The 19,490-nt window shown below is 51.0% G+C and overlaps 1 long non-coding RNA gene and 1 other non-coding gene across 2 annotated transcripts; both read right to left on the reverse strand.

Moving 5' to 3' along the window:
- Nucleotides 1-7,655: 7,655 nt before the first annotated feature.
- LOC119935361 lies at nt 7,656-7,792 on the reverse strand. Its single transcript, XR_005453246.1, has one exon. It is a non-coding gene; the product is annotated as a small nucleolar RNA SNORA7 (small nucleolar RNA).
- Nucleotides 7,793-14,445: 6,653 nt separating this feature from the next.
- On the reverse strand, nt 14,446-18,981 carry LOC119935199. Its single transcript, XR_005453109.1, has 2 exons — nt 18,815-18,981; nt 14,446-14,878 (listed from the first exon to the last, which is right to left on the reverse strand). It is a non-coding gene; the product is annotated as an uncharacterized LOC119935199 (long non-coding RNA).
- Nucleotides 18,982-19,490: the final 509 nt, after the last annotated feature.

Below are 19,490 nucleotides of genomic sequence, written 5' to 3' on the forward strand. Positions count from 1 at the left end.
GAGGATACTGCTGGGAAGGATGGGAGAGTAGCAGAGAGTGTTGAGAGTCGGGGGTTGGAGAAGGTGGGGAAGTGACTTGGGGGAGGTCGGACCTGATGGATTTAATTTTGTCAATGAAGTAGGAGGCCAGATCGTTGGGGGTGAGGGAAGGAGGAGGGGGAGGAACCGGGGGCCTGAGAAGGGAGTTGGATGTATGGAAGAGCTGGCGGGGGCGATGGGCATGGGTGTCAATAAGGTAGGAGAAATTGTTTTGTCTGGCAGAGGAGAGGGCTGAGTTAAGGCATGAAAGGATAAACTTGAAGTGAACGAGGTTGGCATGGTGTTTAGACTTTCGCCAGCAGCGTTCGGCAGCTCGAGCATAAGAGCGAAGGAGGCAGACAGTGGCTGTGGTCCAGGGCTGCGGGTTAGTGGTACGAGAGCGTCGAAGGGAAAGGGGAGTGAGTGAGTCTAGCTGAGTAGAAAGGGTAGAGTTGAGAGCAGTAATCTGATCATCAAGACTGGGTAGAGAGGAGAGGGCGGCGAGGTGGGGTGTGAGGCGCTCCGAAAGATGGATGGGGTCAAGAGAGCGGAGATCTCTGTGAGGGAGTAATATGGATTTACAGGGGAAAGGAGTGTGAGTGAGGAGGCAGGTGAGAAGATTATGATCAGAGAGAGGGATTTCAGAGTTGGTGAGGGTGGACACAGTGCAGCGATAGGAGATGATGAGGTCGAGGGTATGACCAAGTTGGTGAGTGGGTGAGGTGGGGTGGAGGAAGAGGTTGGCAGCGTCGAGGAGAGATAGAAGGCGGGTGGCAGAGGAGTCATCAGGGATATCCATGTGGATGTTGAAGTCTCCGAGGATCAGAGTGGGCATGTCCCACGTGGGGCTCACAGTCTTAATCCCCATTTAACAGATGAGGGAACTGAGGTTCAGAGAAGTTAAGTGACTTGCCCAAGGTCACACAGCAGACATGTGGCGGAGCAGGGATTCGAACTGATGACCTCTGACTCCAAAGCCCGTGCTCTTTCCACTGAGCCAAGCTGCTCCTCCACTAGGCCATTCAGCTTCTCCATTATTAGTTGGGTGGATAATACTAGTTATTATTAATTCCATCTCTGATTCTAGACTGTAAACTCATTCACTAGACTGTGAGCTCGTTATAAACTGAAAACCCTGTCTGCTAATTCTCTTGGATTGTACTTTCCCAAGTGCTCAGTACAGTGCTCTGTACATAGGAAGTGCTTAATAACTACCACTGATGGATTGACAATACGATCTAGATACCTCCCCCACGACCTTGGAGGGGAGGATTCTGCATAGAACAAATTTATCCAGGAGACCCCCCTGGCTTGGGTTGGGTTTGGGTCGGACCAAGCCACTGGGAACAGTTCTTTTCCCCGGGCGCCGGGTTGAGATTCACGCGGTAGAACCAGGACCTACCGGCAGGTGGCGCCCGAGGCTTGGGAAGGGCCGGCAAGGTTCAGTCTTGGTCAGTTCCTCCAGAATCCAACAAGGATCGATCGATCGATCAATCAGACGTATTCATTCATTCAATCGTATTTATTGAGCGCTGACTGTGTGCAGATCACTGTACTAAGCGCTTGGGAAGAACAAGTTGGCAACATATAGAGACGGTCCCAACCCAACAACGGGCTCATTAAACGCTTCCAGTGTGCAGAGCACTGTGCTAAGTGCTTGGGAGAGGTACAATACAACAGAGTTGGTAAACGCTTTCCCGGCCCACATTGGGCTTATAGTCAAGAGAGGGAGTCAGTCAGTCAATGGTATTTATTGAGCATTTACTGTGCAGAACACTGTACTAAGCTCTTAGGAGAGGACAATGTAGCCGAATTGATAGAGGGGGAGACAGATATTACGGATATACACGTAATCAATCAGTCCATCAATGGAATTCACTGAGCACTTACCGTGTGCTGAACACCACACTAAGCCCTCCAGAGAGGGCCATATAACAGAATTAGCAGACACGTTCCCTGCCCAAAACGAGCCTACAATCTAGAGGGGGAGACAGACATCCATATAAAGAAATAACTTAGAATACTCAATTTTTTAAATGCTGTCGGACCGAGGGTGGGGACAAATAAAGTCCTCTAGACTGTTAACTGGGTCGTGAATGTTTGAATCGCAGTTTTGCCTGAATTTCAACACGGCCCTCCCAAATGATGAGTCAAGGCTCGAGGAGTCAGAGACGGGGGAATGGTAAATAATAGTAATAATGATGGCATTTTTTAAGTGCTTACTATGTGCAAAGCACTATTCTAAGTCCTGGGGAGGTTACAAGGTGATCGGGTTGTCCCACGGGGGGCTCACAGTCTTAATTCCCATTTTACAGATAAGGGAACTGAGGCCCAGAGAGGTGCAGTGACTTGCCCAAAGTCACACAGCTGACAATTGGCGGAGCCGGGATTTGAACCCATGACCTCTAACTACAAAGCCCGTGGCCTTTCCACTGAGCCACGCTGCTTCTCTCTCCACCCCTCCTCCTCTGATGGGGTTTTGGGAATCGAACAGTCCGGCTTGCCAGGGTGATGCCGATTTGGAAATGCCCAGATAGAGCCCGGGCCCGGGAGTCAGAAGGACGTGGGTTCTAATCCCGGCACTGCCACTTGTCTGTGGCCAGCTGACCTTGGGTGAGTCACTTCACTTCTCTGGGCCTCAGTTTCCTCACCTGGAAAATGGGAATGAAGACTGTGAGCCCCCTGTGGGATGGGGACTGTATCCACCCTGATTGGCTTGGATCTATCCCACAGTGCCTGGCATAGTCCATGATCAACTTTGTATCTACCTCAGTGCCTAGTACAATGCCTGGCTCAGAGCAAGTGCTTAACAAATATCAGTGAAAACTAAAAACAAAAAGGAAAAGGGCAGAGAACCGGTGAAAGTGACTGCACCACCCAGCTTCTGGCTTCTCAGCGGCGCGGCGAGTGAGGCCTGCCTCTCTGCAGTGTGCAGTTGGCTCCTCGCTCATCACCAGATTCCACTGTAAATGCCCTTTAGGCATTTCGCTTTCCGGGATCTCAGGTGAGCCGAACCTATCGTCGCCAAGCTTGTTGACACCACCCCGGCGCCCCGCAGGGGTCCGGGCGAGACGTCTTCTAAGAGCAGAAAACAATGGGGCTGTAATTAGCCCGGAAGAAGCTGGAGAAGTTCGACCAGCAGCAGAATTGAAAGGCTGGGGGCAAATGCCTGTGGCGGCTGCTGCTCACCGTTCTGGGTAAGGTTAACCGAGCCCACCAAGGCCGAGGGCACTGGCTAGCGCCTGGTGGCTAGCGGCCAGGCCACACTGCTCCCTCTTTCTCCCAGGGGGACACAGGCTGGACCTGGGTGGGGCTAGCACCTCAGGATGGCAGGAATCAGTTCTAGCCTCTGGACTGGAAACTTGTTGTGGGCAGGGAATGTGTCTGTCATATTAATGCATTGTGCTCTCCCAAATGCTTCGTACACTGCCCGGCCCACAGTACCGTGCAGGACTCACCGGCAGGGAGTCCCGGAGGGCACCAGTCTCCCCGACAGCTCAGAAATCCGGGCACCGGGGTTTCCCAGTTCCGGTCCTGGCTCCAGGTTCTGACATCTCGGCGAGTTGCAGGTACCTGACAGAGACTTGCATTTCAAGTGTAGTAATAATAATAAAGAAGCAGCATGGCTTAGTAGAAAGAGCACGGGCTTGGGAGTCAGAGGACGTGGGTTCTGATCCCGCCTCCACCGCCTGTCTGCTCTGCTCTGTGCTCTGCACATAGTTAAGTGCTTAACAAGTACCGTAATTATTGTTATTATTATTATTATTATCTTGAGAGAAGTTCAGGGAAGGGCACTCTGCTGTCTGGGAATTTCCCCTGTTCCTCTGAGAATCCCCGGGGGCCTGCACCGAAACCATCCTTTCCCACATCCTTGAGATCATCCAATTTCAGCTCAGCAAGGTCCACATTTGGCTGGGAAACTCATCTTGAGCTGGTCACTCCCAGCCAACCGGGCAAGGCACCTACCCCCATCCCTCTCAGGAGTGCCAGAAAAGGAAACACCCGCTTCATCTGACAAAGAGAGACTTTGGGTCAGTAGCAGACTGGGAGTCCGAAGGTCATGGGTTCCAATCTCGGCTCCGCCACGTGTATGCTCTGTGACCTTGGGCGAATCACTTCACTTCTCTGTGCCTTAGTTATCCCATCTGTAAAATGGGGATGGAGACTGTGAGTCCCACGTGGGACCGGGATAGCATCCATCTCAATTTGCTTGTATCCACCCCAGCGCTTACTACAGTACTTGGCATCTAGTAAGCACTTCACAAATACCACAATATTATTATTATTATTATTATTATTATTATTATTATTATCGTTGTATAGGGCACTCAAAGGGGCCCTGCCAGCAAGCCAAATTCTGAAACCTGCCACCCACCACCTCCCTGAGCAGCAAAAATGGGCAGGGAAACTAGAGGCCTCCATTTGCTTCCTCCACCCCTCCTCCTCCCCTTCCCCATCCCAGACCACAGCAGTTTTCTGGGGTCCTGCTGGCTGCTGGTGAGGCGGGGGCGGGGTCTCCCTGGAGCCGGAAACCCTGGCTGCTGGGAAGGGTGTAGGTCTCTGTGAGTCTCAGGGCCACAGGGGTTCTATCTGAGAGGGGGAGAATTCAAGGGTGGGGCAAGGGCCCCCTACCCCAAGCGCTTAACAAATTCTTAAGCCTTAGTATAATCGATCGATTCTACAGTCGATCGAGAGTACCTATTGAGAGCTTACTGTATGCAGAGCACTGCACTAAGCGCTTGGGAGAGGATGACAGAACAATATAACAGACATAGTCTCTGCCCACAATGAGCTTACAGTCTAGAGTCTAATCCCGGGGGTGCCTGAAGCTCCACCTGCTTTTGTCGAGAAGCAGTGTGGCCTAGTGGAGAGAGTCTGGGCCTGGGAGTCAGAAGGATCTGGGTTCTAATCACCACTCCACCACTTGTCTGCTGTGTGACCTCAGGTCCCTCATCTGGAAAATGGGTATTAAGACTATGAGCCCCACCCACGTGGGACAGGGACTGTGTCCAACCTGATTAGCTTGGATCTACCCCAGTGCCTGGCATAGTAAGTGCTTAACAAATAACACAATTATTATCATTATTATTCTTTTTAACAAATACCGATCAGTCGATCGTACTTGAGTGCGTACCGCTTGCAGAGACTAACAATATAACCGAAACGTTCCCTGCCCACAGCGAGCTTACAGTCTAGAGTCTAATAACCCAAGTTAGTGTACATGTTCTCCCTTCTACTTAGAATGTGAACCCCATGTGGGACATGGACAGTGTCCAACTTGATTTGCTTGTATCCACCCCAGCGCTTAGAACAGTGCATGATACAAAGTAAGGGCTTAGTAAATAGTACAATTATTAATAATTATATTAATGATAATAATAATGGTATTTAAGCACTTACTGTGTGCTCCACACACTACTAAGCGCTGGGGTAGATATAAACAAATCAGGTTGAACACAGTCCCTGCCCCACATGGGGTTCCCAGTCTCAATCCCCATTTTATAGAGAAGGTAACTGAGGCCCAGAGAAGTCAAGTGACTTGCCTCAGGTCATACAGCAGACAAATGGTGGAGTAGCGATTAGAACCCAGATCCTTTCTGGCTCCCAGGTCCAAACTCTAGCCACTAGGCCACTAGACAGCTGACAAGTGGTGGAGCTGGCATTAGAACCCATGACCTTCTGACTCCCAGGACTGTGCTCTATACACTATGCCATGGTGCTTCTATTATCATTATTATTATTATTATTATTATTATTATTATTATTATCATTATTCCCTCTAATCTTTAAACTCCTTGTGGGCAGGAGTCGTGTCTGCCTACTCTGTAGTAGTTTACTCTCCCAAACTCTCTTCCTGTCACAAGGGTGCCAAGACAGGAGATGACTTTTCCTTAAGCCAATTATCTATCAATTAATCAGTGATATTTTTGTGTGCAGTGCACCATACTAAGCGCTTGGGAGAACCCAATACAACAGAGTCAGGAGACACAGTCCCAGCCCACAGTGAGCTCAGAGTCTAGAGGGGGGAGACAAACATGACAGAAAGAAATTACAGTAATTGATCTGGGGCTGAGAGGTGAATAAAGGGAGCAAATCCAAGTGTGAGGGTGATGCAGAAGGGAGTGGGAGAAGAGGAAATGAGGGCTTAGTCAGGGAAGGCCTCTTGGAGAGGTTGTGCATGTAGTAAGGCCGGGAGATAGACTAATTTGTAGGACTAAATCCTACCTGGGCTTTGTTGCCAAAGTGATTTTCAACTGAACAAGGGTGTTCTTGTGTCACGTTTAATGTAATGAATTATGTAAAATGACAGGGGAACTTTAGAATGTTGACCACCGAACCTTGCCTGCTGCGTGACCTCGGACAAGCCACTTAACTTTTCTGGGCCTCAATGTCCTCATCGGCAAAAAGGGGAGTAAATTCCTCTTCTCCCTCCCTCATGGACTGTGAGGCCCATGTGGGATGGGGACTGTGTCCGATCTGATGATGTTGTATCTACCCCAGTGCTTATTACACTCACTGCTTAGCATGTACTAAGCACTTAACAAAGTTAGCATTACTATTACTACTACTACCATTATGATTATTAATAGTGTTATTATTAATAATAATAATGGTATTTGTTAAGCGCTCACTAGGTGCCAAGCACTGTTCAGAGTGCCGGAGTAGATACAAGTTAAGAAGCTTGGGCTCACTCTCTTAATCTCCATTTTCCAGATGAGGGAACTGAGGCCCAGAGAAGTAAAGCGACTTGCCCAAGGTCTCACAGCAGATACGTGGCAGAATCGGCATTAGAACCCAGGTCCTTCTGATTCCCAGGCCCAGGCTCTGTCTGTCTGGACCCCTGGAAGACCTTGGGGAGCTGGGGAGGGCAGAGGCTGGGGTGGGGGCAGGAAGGGGTCAGGGTGGGCTGCCCAGCCTGTGCCCCAACTGGTTGGCTCATGAGGAACCCACCTTTACCCCACCTGGAGCTTGGCCAGAGAGCCGGCAGGAAAGGGGAGCCAGTTAAAGCCAAGAGAGGAGGAGGAGGAGGAGGAAGTGAAGTCATTGGCCTGGAATGTGAAGAGAGCAGTTGTATTGGTAGGGAGGGCCCCGTTATCCCCCCAAGTTAGAGCCCCTGACCAATGGAGATGTCACCAAAGGCGGCCCCCTCCCCAGGGGAGAGAGAAAGAGAGAGAGAAGAGAGACAGAGAGAGAGGAGAGAGATAGACACACAGAGAATGGAGAGACAGAAAGAAGAGTAAGAGAGAAAGACAGAGATATGGAGAGAAGAGAGGGAAACAGAGCCAGAGATAGACAGAGAGAGTGTTCCACAGGGTTGTGAGTCGGGGAGGCAGCGGGGCCCAGCCCCACCCATAGCAGAGGGCAAGAACCAGGGCAGGGCTCCAGGTACTCTCCCAAACCCCTAGTACAGTTGCTGTCTTGTGCTGTCGAGTCCTCTCCGACCCATAGCGACACCATGGACGCATCTCTCCCAGAATGTCCCACTTGCATCTGCCATCGTTCTGGTAGTGTATACAGATTGTTTTCTTGGTAAAAATCTGGAAGTGGTTTACCATTGCCACCTTTCGCACAGTAAACTTGAGTCTCCACCCTCAACTCTCTCGCTTGCCGCTGGTGCCCAGCACAGGCGAGTTTTGACTTGTAACAGATTCCCTTCCACTCGCTAGCCATGGCCCAAGCTAGGAATGGAACGGGTAGGCCTCTGCTTGATCTCCCTCTGGTAATCGAGACTGGTAGAGTACTGGAAACTCTCCAGGCATGACCCTGCGAGGGGCCTTAGTACAGTGCTCTCCACATAATAAGTGCTCAATGATTGCCCGACAAGAGGAAATGGAAATTCCTCTTTGTTTAAGCCAAGCGGCTCTGGGCCGCTTGGCCCAACCCTGGTCTCAAACCCTGCCCTCTCCCTGACTTTCCCATCACTGTAGATGGCACTACCATCCTTCCCATCTCACCAGCCCTCAAACTTGGCGACATCCTTGACTCTGCTCTCTCGTTCAGCCCTCACATCCAGTCCGTCACCGAAACCTGCTGGTCTCACCTCCGCAACATCGCCAAGTTCCGCCCTTTCCTCTCCATCCAAACCGCTACCCTGCCGGTTCAATCTCTCATCCTATCCCGACTGGATTACTGCATCGGCCTCCTCTCTGATCTCCCATCCTCCTGTCTCTCCCCACTTCAGTCTATACTTCACGCCGCTGCCTGGATCATCTCTGTGCAGAAACGCTCTGGGCACGTTACTCCCCCCATCAAAAATCTCCAGTGGCTACCAGTCAACCTAGGCATCAAGCAAAAACTCCTCACTCTCGGCTTCAAGGCTCTCCATAGCCTCGCCCCCTCCTACCTCACCTCCCTTCTCTCCTTCTCCAGCCCAGCCCGCACCCTCCGCTCCTCTGCCGCTAACCTCCTCACTGTGCCTCGTTCTCGCCCGTCCCGCCGTCGAACCCCGGCCCACATCCTCCCCCTGGCCTGGAATGCCCTCCCTCCGCACATCTGCCAACCTAGCTCTCTTCCTCCCTTCAAAGCCCTACTGAGAGCTCACCTCCTCCAGGAGGCCTTCCCAGACTGAGCCCCCTCCTTCCTCTCCCCCTCCCCATCCCCCCTGCCCTACCTCCTTCCCCTCCCCACAGCACCTGTATATATGTTTGTACAGATTTATTACTCTATTTAATTTACTTGTACATATTTACTATTCTATTTATTTTATTTTGTTAATATGTTTTGTTTTGTTGTCTGTCTCCCCCTCCTAGACTGTGAGCCCGTTGTTGTGTAGGGACCGTCTCTATATGTTGTCAACTTGTACTTCCCAAGCGCTTAGTGCAGTGCTCTGCAAACAGTAAGCGCTCAATAAACACGATTAAATGAATGAAATGGTCTCAGAGCCCGACAGGCTTCCCACAGACCACAGGGAGCATGCTACCCGTGGGTCCTGGGCCGTGTTTTGAGGTGGGGGGAAGGAGGGTGGAAGGAGAGCACTGGTTCCCCTAGAGCTATTTGGGCTGGACATCCAGAGTATAGGATAGTGGATAGAGCCCAGGCCTGGGAGTCAAAAGGTCATGGGTTCCAATCCCGGCTCCACCACATGTCTACTGTGAGACTTTGAGCAAGTCACTTCACTTCTGTGAGACTCAGTTCCCTCATCTGTAAAATGGGCGTTAGGGCTGTGAGCCCCATTTGGGACACGGTCTCTGTTTGACCCCATAAGCCTGTATCTACCCCAGTGCTTAGAACAGTGCTTGGCACATTGTAAATGGTTAAGAGATACTACAGTTATTATTATTATCATCATCACCTTCATGGTTACCTTGGCAGAAAATATGGCACGAATAAATCTATAGGTTTGAAACTCCAGTTACACTTATTTTTGAAATGGACAAGCTGGAAGGTTTCAAAGACCCCCTAAATGTGGGGGGGAATCTCCCACTAAAAAATCTACTTGGACCCACCTAGGGACTCAGATACTAGGCACTTGAGTAGAATTACAGATCAAAGACAGTTATAACAAGTGAGTGCTGAGACCACGCCTATCGATAACCCGGGAAACCTTTGGGACAAGGACAGATTGAATCAAACACCACAGAGGTCAAGCCTTGTCATTTTATAGTATATGGAAAATTCCAATATAAGTAGTATTACAGAAGCAGCATGGCCTAACGGATAGAGCCAGGGCCTTGAAGTCAGAGGGACCTGGGCTCTAATCCCAGCTCTGCCACTTGCCTACTGTGTGACCTTGGGCAAGTTACTTCACTTTTCTGTGCTTCAGTTCCCTCATCTGTAAAATAGGGGTTGAGACCGTGAGCCCTAGATGGGACAGGGACTGTGTCCAATCTGATTAGCTGGTATCTACCCCAAGTGCCAAGTACAGTGCCTGGCACATAGTAAGTGCTTAACAAATGCTAAAAAAAAAATTAAAATTCTGAATTGGTTCACTGAAGCAGGCCCTTCCTTTCTGTAGGACGACCCCTTATCCACCACTCCTCCTTTGTTGTTTATCACTTCATGCTATGTTAAAGGGATCTTTTTCATTCATTCATTCCTTCATTCATTCAATCATTCAATTGTATTTATTGAACGTTTACTTTGTGCAGAGCACTGTACTAAACGCTTGGGAGAGTAAGAAAGAACAATAAACAGATATGTTCCCTGCCCACAATGAGCTTACAGTCTAGAGACAACGAGCTCTTGTAGGAATTCTTAACTTCCTAGACTGTTCCAGGAAAGGGAGGGGATTCCTGACAGGGAGGGGTATACCTACCTCTGCTGGCCTCTTTCAATCCTACCGCAGTGGCCTCTGACTTATTTTATGCGTCCGTCCCTCCGTCCTGCCGCCGGTTTTCCCTCCACGGTGTTTCTTGGATCTGCCCCTTTCCTCCCTACCCTTTATCCACGCCCGGGGTTTCAGACTCTCATCACCTCCCACCTGGACTCTCGGGTGAGTCTCCCTTCCGGTCTCCCGGCCCCTGTCCTCTTATCGTCTCAGCGCATCCTGCATTCTCGTGCCCAGATCATCTTCTGAAAACATCAATCGATCCATCCATCAATGGTATTTATCGAGTGCTTAATGCATGCAGAGCGCTGTACAAAGCGCTTGACAATACAACAGAGTCGGTAGACACATTTCCCCCTCTACCTCGCTAGTCTCCTACTCACCTTGCCACACTCCCATGACAACCCAGCCCACACTCTTCGCTCCTCCGGTGCTACCCTTTTCACCGTGACTCGATCTCGTCTCTATCGCCGCCGACCTCTCGCCCACGTCCTGCCTCTGACCTGGAACGTCCTCCTTCCTCGTATCTGACAGACAGTGACTCTTCCCCCACTTCAAAACCTCACTGAAGGCACGTCTCCTCCAAGAGGCCTTGCAGACTAGGCCCTCCTTTCCTCTTCTCCCACTCCCTTCTGCATCCCCCTGACTTGGTCCCTTTATTCATCCCCCCGCTCCCAGCCCCACAGCACGATGTCCATATCTGTGACTGATTGATTGATTGATTGATTGATATTGATAGCTGTTTCCCCCTCTAGACTGTAAGCTCACTGTGGGCAGGGAATGTATCTGTCTACTGTCGTATTGTACTCCCTCAAGTGCTTAGTACAATGCTCTGAACACAGGAAGCGCTCAGTAAACATGACTAACTCTAAGTTCTTTGAGGGCAGGGAACGTATCCTCCAACTCTGTTATCCCGTTCCAGTGTGAGTGCTCAATAAATACGATTCAGTGATTCCCTTCCCAAAGTGAACTTGAAGTCTGAAAACATCATTTAAAATATATGCTCCCCCTCCTCAAAACTTTCCAGCGGTTACCCATTTCTCTCCACATGGAACAGATCCCCTAACCATTGGCAGCAAGACTTTCCATCAACTCCCTCTTTACTTTTTCCCTCTCTTCTCCCACTTTACCCCAACTTGTACACTTGGCTCCTCCCAAGCCAACATGGCCTAGCGGCTAGAACAAGGGCCTGGGGATTAGAAGGACATAGGTTCTAATCCCAGATCTGCCACTCGTCTGCTGTGTGACCTTGGGTGAGTCATTTAACTTCTCTGTTAAGTGCCTCAGTCACCTCCTCTGTAAAATGGGGATTAAGAGTGTGAGCCCCATGTAGGATAGGGACTGTGTCCAACCTGATTAACTTAGATCTACTCCAACACTTGGAACAGTACTTCACACACAATATGTGCGTAACAAGTACTATGATGATGATGATGATGATGGTGGTGGTGATGATGCAAATCTCACCCCCACCGCAGGAATCCTGTCACATTACCGCCTGGTGGGAATGCATTCATTCATTCAATCGTATTTATTGAAAGTTCACCGTGTGCAGAGCACTGTACTAAATGCCTAGGAGAGTACAATGGAATGATAATACAGACACATTCCTTGCCCACAATGGAAGTGGAAGGCACAAGACTGGGCAGACACGTGCCTGTCCCGGTGAACTTCCGCTCTCTGGTGCGTGGGTGGATGACCCACCGTGGTTTGGGCGGGACGACTCCCTTCTCTGACGTGTAGGCAAGTGAAAGAGTAACCCGGCCCAAGACCGATTAAGACACGGAATGATGTTTCCCCATGTCTCTGCTGCTTGTAAGCTGTGAGCCACCCCCTTCCCCCTCCAAATCCACCCACAGCCTCCCACGCATGCCCAGTCAGGCAGGCAGACATTCACATACTAGCGGGAGCCCCCCACACACACACCCTCCCACACAAGAACACACAAATAATAAGGACAATTGTGGTGTTTGTTAAATGCTTACTCTGTACCCTGCACTGTTCTAAGTGCTGGGGTAGATAGGAGATCATCAGGTCCCACGAGGGGCTCCCACTCTGAGGAGGAGGGAGAACAGGGATTGAATCCCCATTGTGCAGATGAGGGAACTGAGGCCCAGAGAAGTGAAGTGACTTGCCCAAGGTCACACAGCAGGCATAATAATAATAATAATAATAATAATGGTATTTGTTAAGCGCTTACCATGTGCCAGGCACTGTGCTAAGTGCTGGGGATACAAGCAAATGGAGTTGAACACAGTCCCTGTCCCTTGTGGGGCTCACAGTCTAAATCCCCATTTTACAGGTGAGGGAACTGAGGCCCAGAGAATAATAATAATAATAATAGTAATAATAATGGCATTTATTAAGCGCTTACTACATGCAAAGCACTGTTCTAAGCGCTGGGGATGTTACAAAGTGATCAGATTGCCCCACAGGGGGCTCACAGTCTTAATCCCCACTTTACAGATGAGGTAACTGAGGCACAGAGAAGTTAAGTGACTTGCCCAAAGTCACACAGCTGACGTGAAGTGACTTGCCCAAGGTCACCCGGCGGACAAGTGATGGAGTCAGGATTAGAACCTTCCGACTCCCAGGCCCATGCTCTATCCTCTATACCATGTGGAACCCGGATGAGAACCCAGGTCCTCTGACTTTCAGGCCTGTGCGCTTTCCACTGGGCCAAGAGTCAGTCAATCAATCAATCCATCGTATTTATTGAGCGCTTACTGTTTGCACTTGGGATGCCTCAGGACCCCCTCCTCTAGACTGTAAGCTCATTATGGGAAGGGGTCTGCTAATTCTGTTAGATTGTCCTCTCCCAGGTGCTACAGACAGTGCTCTGCACATAGTCAGCACTCAACAGACACCACTGATTGGTTGAGTGATTGACTCTTTGCCTGCAGAGCAGTTGTCTGTCAATCAGGCAAGGGGAGAGTCAGGGGGGCAGGTTTTATGCCAAGACCACAAAGTCACTTCAGCCAATCACGGTATTTACTGAGCGTTCACTACGTGCAGAGCACTGCACTGAGCGCTTGGGCGAGAACTAGTGGACACACCAGAACTAGCGGACATATTCCCTGCTGATAACGAGCTTCCGGTGTAGAAGGTATCAATGAATGGTGTTTACTATGTGCTTTCTTTGGGCAAAGCACTGTAACTATGCACTTAGGAGGGTATAATGCAGTCGGTAGATACACTTGTGCTGTGAGGGATGATGATTATAATAATAATAACAATGATAATAGTAATCAATATGTATTTGAAAATCCCTTTTGGTAATACGAAGTTGATTGATATCTTTCAAAAGGCCCGGCCCTGTTTGAAGAACTTTCCTGGAGATCTTCCTCTGGGCAGAGGATGGGAGGGAATAGCTGATGCTAAGGTCAGGCTTCAGAAATGACTCATGAGCCTTCTCATTTTATCAGTTTTCTTTTTTTTCTTATGGTATTAGTTAAGTACCTATTATGGGCCTACTACTGTTCTAAGTGATGGGGTACAGCTAATCAGGTTGGATACAGCCCATGTCCCACAGGGGCTCACAGATTAAGATTCAGATTACAGATGAGGGACCTGAGGCCCAGAGAGGTGATGTGACTTGCCCAAGGTCACACAGCAGGCTATGAAGCAGAGTGATCCAGTGGAAAGAACACAGGCCTGGGAAACAGGGGACCTGGGTTCGAAACCCAGCTCTGCCACTTCTCTGCTGCTCAGTTTCCTCATGTCTAAAATGGGAATTTGATACCTGTTCTGCCTCCTACTTAGACTGTGACCCCATGTGGGATAGGGACCGTGTCCGACCTGATGAACTTATACCTAGCCCAGTGCTTAGAACAATGTTTGGCACCTAGTAAGCGCTTAACAAGTACGATAATTATTGTAACCATAACAAGTACCATATTTATTAAATGTGGGAGCTGGGACGAGAACCCAGCTCCTCTAGACTGTCAGCTTGTTGGGGGCAGGGAATGTGCCTGTTGAGGGTTCTATTGTACTCTTCGAAGCGCTTAGTACAGGGCTCTGCACACAGTAGGCATTCAAGAAATACGACTAAATGAATTCTGACATTCCACGCTCCCTAACTGTGAAGTGCGGGTGTTTTTGAGGCGCTTTTTTTCAGAATGCGTTTCTTTCGGATGAGTGAAATCGGCTGAAGGAAGAAGCGCGCATTCTGCCTTTATTTTGGGGAAAAAAAACCCCAAAACCAGACTTGATTCAATCTACCCGACAAAGCGGTATCTGCGATCCCGGCGGGGGAGCCACGACTGACCTTTCCAGAGAAGACCGTGGACGCCAAACCGGGAGCGCTGGGTTCAGGACGGATGCCACTTGTCCGGTCGCCAGCCCACTAGGAGGTCCCTCCGTGGGGGCGGGACACCCCGGCCCAAGGAGGCCCCCGGATGTGGGGAGACCCCGAGAACGCAGCCGAAGCCTCTCCGCACGCTGGATCGGAAGATGAGGTTGTGTGGAGGCAATTCTGCTGGATTCCTGGGGACACGGGGGCCGGTGGCTCGGTCGCCTCGGTCACTCGGTCAGCTTCTTCGCCTTCTGTGACACCTTTATGGGCTCCGCCGCCGGTTAATCGAGAGAGAGCAACTGCAGAGCAGAGACAAAAATCTCTGTTCCAGGAACCACAGTCCTGGGGAATTCAATCCACTAGATCCTAGGCTCCCTAACCTCCTTATGCCTTTATCTGTAAGGGCTGAGTACAGTGGTTTATACACAGTAAGTGCTCAATAAATACGATTGAATGAATGAATGAATGAACCCCATCTCCACCCCACAACACTTAAGCATCTATCCCTACACCCTGCCACTTCCCATGCCATTCAGGCAAAAACTCCTCACCCTCGGCTTCAAGGCTCTCCATCACCTCGCGCCCTCCTACCTCACCTCCCTTCTCTCCTTCTACAGCCCAGCCCGCACACTCCGCTCCTCTGCTGCTAACCTCCTCACTGGGCCTCAGTCTTGCCTGTCCCGCCGTCGACCCCCGGCCCACGTCCTCCCCGTAGCCTGGAATGCCCTCCCTCCGCACATCCGCCAAGCTAGCTCTCTTCCTCCCTTCAAAGCCCTACTGAGAGCTCACCTCCTCCAGGAGGCCTTCCCAGACTGAGCCCTCTCCTTCCTCTCCCCCTCCCCACCCCCCGCCTTACCTCCTTCTCCTCCCCACAGCACCTGTATATATGTATATATGTTTGTACGTAATTATTACCTTATTTATTTATTTATTTATTTATTTTATTTGTACATATTAATTCTACTTATTTTATTTTGTTAATATGTTTTGTTTGGTTCTCTGTCTCCCCCTTCTAGACTGTGAGCCCACTGTTGGGTAGGGACCCTCTCTATATGTTGCCAACTTGTACTTCCCAAGTGCTTAGTACAGTGCTCTGCACACAGTAGGCACTCAATAAATACGATTGAATGAATGAATGAATGCCTGTCTGTTTCCCTCTCTAGACTCATTGTGGATAGGGAATGTGTCTGCTAATTCCCTTCTAGTGTCCTCTCCCAAGCGCTGTTCCAGTGCTGTGCACCCAGTAAGCGCTCAATAAACACCACCAACTGATCGATCAATTGAAGGATTGACTGCTGGACGCCTCTGGTCCACTGGCAGGCCCCCCGGTCCCGGGGTCTGTATTTAATAATAATGATGGCATTTATTATGCGCTTACTATGTGCAAAGCATGTAGTGGAGTGAGCATGGGCTTGAGGGTCAGAAGGTCATGGGTTCTTATCATTCATTCATTCATTCATTCTATCGTATTTATTGAGCGCTTACTGGGTGCACAGCACTGTACTAAGTGCTTGCAAAATACATTTCGGCAACAGATAGAGACAATCCCTACCCAGCAGCAGGCTCACAGTCTAGAAGAGGGAGACAGACAACAAAATAGAACAAGTAGACAGGCCTCAACAGCATCAAAATAAATAGAATGATAGATCTATGCATATCATTAATAAAATAAATAGAATAATAAATATGTACAAATATACACAAGTGCTGTGGGGCGGGGAAGGGGGTAGAGCAGAAGGAGGGAGTAAGGGCAATGGGGAGGGGAGGAGGAGCAGAGGAAAAGGGGGGGCTCCGTCTGGGAAGGCCTCCTGGAGGAGGTGGGCTCTCAGTGGGGCTTTGAAGGGGAGAAGTGAGCTAGTTTGGTGGATCTGAGGAAGGAGGGCATTCCAGGCCAGAGGTAGGATGTGGGCCAGGGGTCGATGGCGGGACAGGCAAGACCGAGGCCCAGTGAGGAGGTTAGCAGCAGAGGAGCGGAGTGTGCAGGCTGGGCTGTAGGGGAAGCAGCGTCGCTCAGTGGAAAGAGCGTGGGCTTGGGAGTCAGAGGTCATGGGTTCGAATCCTAGCCCCACCACTTAGCTGTGTGACCTTGGGCAAGCCACTTCACTTCCCTGTGCCTCAGTTACCTCCTCTGTAAAATGGGGATTAAGACGGTGAGCCCCCAGTGGGGCAACCTGATCACCTTGTATCCCCCCCAGCGCTTAGAAGAGTGTTTTGCACATAGTAAGTGCTTAACAAATTCCACCATTATTATTATTATTATTATTATTATTAGAAGGAGAGAAGGGAGGTGAGGTAGGAGGGGGCAAGGGGATGGAGAGCTTCAAAGCCGATTGTGAGGAGTTTTTGCTTCATGCGAAGATTGATAGGCAACCACTGGAGATTTTTGAGGAGCAGGGTGACACGCCCAGAGTGTGATTGAGAATGTGAGCCCCACCTGGGACGGGGACTCTGTCCAACCCGATTTGCTTGTATCCACCCCAGCGCTTAGGGGTAGCGGTAGCAGGAAGAGGAAGTAAGGTTAGTGGGGGAAGGAGCAAGTGGGGGAAAGGAGGCAGAGGTACCAGGGAAAGAAATGGGAGAAAGAGGAAGTGGGGGGAAAGGGCTAACAGTAACGTGGGGGAGGGGCGGGAGGAGGAGATTGGGGAGAAGGAGGTGGGGGGAGGAGGTAGGGGTAGCCGGGGTGTGAGCCCATTGTTGGGTAGGGATTGTCTCGATCTCTCGCCGAATTTTACTTTCCAAGCGCTTAGTACAGTGCTCTGCACACAGTAAGCGTTCAGCAAGTACGATTGAATGAATGAATGAAAGGGGTGGAGAAGTTATCATTCATTCCCTCATTCGATCGTATTTACCAAGCTCTAACTGTGTGTCGAGCACCGTACTAAGTACTTGAGAAGAATACAATTAAACAAGACACAGAAACATTCCCTGACCACCGCTGACAGTTTAGAGGGGGAGGCAGGCATTAATGGAAATAAATAAGGAAGCGGGGTGAGAAGATTGGGAAGAAGATTGGGCGGGGCGGGGGGGCTAGGGGTAGCAGGGGAATCAATCAATCAATCCATCGTATTTATTGAACGCTTACTGTGTGCACAGCACTGTACTAAGCGCTTGGGAAGTAGAAGTTGGCAACATATAGAAACAGTCCCTACCCAACAGTGGGCTCACAGTCTAGAAGGGGAGAGATGGGGAAGGAGGAAGTGGGGAAAAGGGCTAGGGGCTGTGGAGGGCAGTAGACTGAGGGAGAAGGAGGGGGTGGGAGGTAGGGATAGCAGGGGAGGAGATGGGGGAAGGAGGTAGTGGGGACAAGGGGCCAGAGGTAGTAGCGGGGAGGAGATTGGGGGAGAAGGACGTGAGGGAAGGAGGTAGGGGGGAGATGGGGAGGAGATGGGGAGGTGGGAGTGGGGGAAGAAAGAAGTGGGAATAAGGGGCTGGGGGTAGTGGAGGAAGGAGATTGAGGGAGAAGGAGGTGGGGAGGAGATGGGGAGGCGGAAGTGGAGGAAGGGGGTAGGGGTACCTGGGGGAAGGAGAAAGGGGAGAAAGAGGTGGAGGAATGAGGTAGGGGTAATAATGATGATGATAATAAGAATGACGGTATTCGTTAAGCGCTTACTATGCGCCAGGCACTGTACTAAGCGCCCGGCTCCACCAATTGTCAGCCGTGTGACTTTGGGCAAGTCACTTCACTTCTCTGGGCCTCAGTTACCTCATCTGTAAAATGGGGATTAAGACTGCGAGCTCCGCTCCCCACCCCGCCCGTGGGACAACCTGATCACCTTGTAACCTCCCCAGCGCTTAGAACAGTGCTTTGCACATAGTAAGCGCTTAATAAATGCCAACATTATTATTATTATTATTATTATTATTATTACAAGCAAATCAGGTCGAACACAGTCCCTGTCTCATGTGGGGCTCACAGTCTCAATAGCGCTTTAGAACAGTGCTAGGCACAGAGTAAGCGCTTAACAAATACAATCCTCATTATTTTGCAGATGAGATAACTGTGGCGCAGAGAAACGAAGTGGCTTGGAAAGAAGGTTAGGGGAGCGGAGGGGGGAGATTGGGGGAGAAGGAGGCGGGGGAAGGAAGCGGGGAGAAAAGAGGGATGGGGGGAGGCAGGGAAAGTGGTGGGGGCGGGGCAGGGGGTGTCCCTCTTCCTCCCTTCCTCCCCCCGGCCCGGTCTCAGGTACAGAAGCGGGGAAGTGAGGAGGGGGTCGGGAGACGGGGAGCCTGCTGACCTCTTTCTCTTCCATGGGGATTGGGAAGGTGGGCCGGGCGGCCAGCCTCCTGGGAGGGACCGAGCAGCAGGCGGGGGAGCCGCCGGTCGGGCCGAGCCGGGCCCGGAGGCCCCGAGGGGACCACGGAGAGTCTGGCGGGGAGCACGGGGAGCCAGGCGGGGAGCACGAGGAGCCAGCCGGCCAGCGCTCCACCGCCGCCGGGCGTGGGGGGCGGAGGAGAGAAAGATGGAGGGCAGGGGACTGCAGCCCACGGAGCAGGAGGGAGGAGGGACCGCCCGGGAGGATCCGGGGGGGGAGGAGGGGGCTTGTACAGCGCTTAGCGCAGTGTTTGGCACACAGTCAGCGCTTAACAAATACCACAGTTCTTCTCCTTATGATGATGATGATGCAAGGGCCGGGGACGGTGGACGGTCGCTATCCGGGGTCCAAAGCCCCGCGTACCCTTTCAGCCGAGGAGAGGGGCGGCGGTGGCCAGAGCAGAGCGTCGCCGCAGAGCCCCGCGGGGAAGCTGGTGGGCGACTCCTTTCTGGCCGAGTATCCGGGGCCGGGGAGATTAGAAAGGGGAGAGGGGTCCTACGGACTGAGGCCCCTCCCCGGACCGGCTCTGTCCGCCGTCGAGGAATCCCTGGAGAGGAGTACGATCCAAGCCCCAGACCTTGGCGAGGGGGACGGATGG

This window comes from Tachyglossus aculeatus, chromosome 11 (genome assembly GCF_015852505.1).
Source record: "Tachyglossus aculeatus isolate mTacAcu1 chromosome 11, mTacAcu1.pri, whole genome shotgun sequence".
NCBI classification, from domain to species: domain Eukaryota; kingdom Metazoa; phylum Chordata; class Mammalia; order Monotremata; family Tachyglossidae; genus Tachyglossus; species Tachyglossus aculeatus.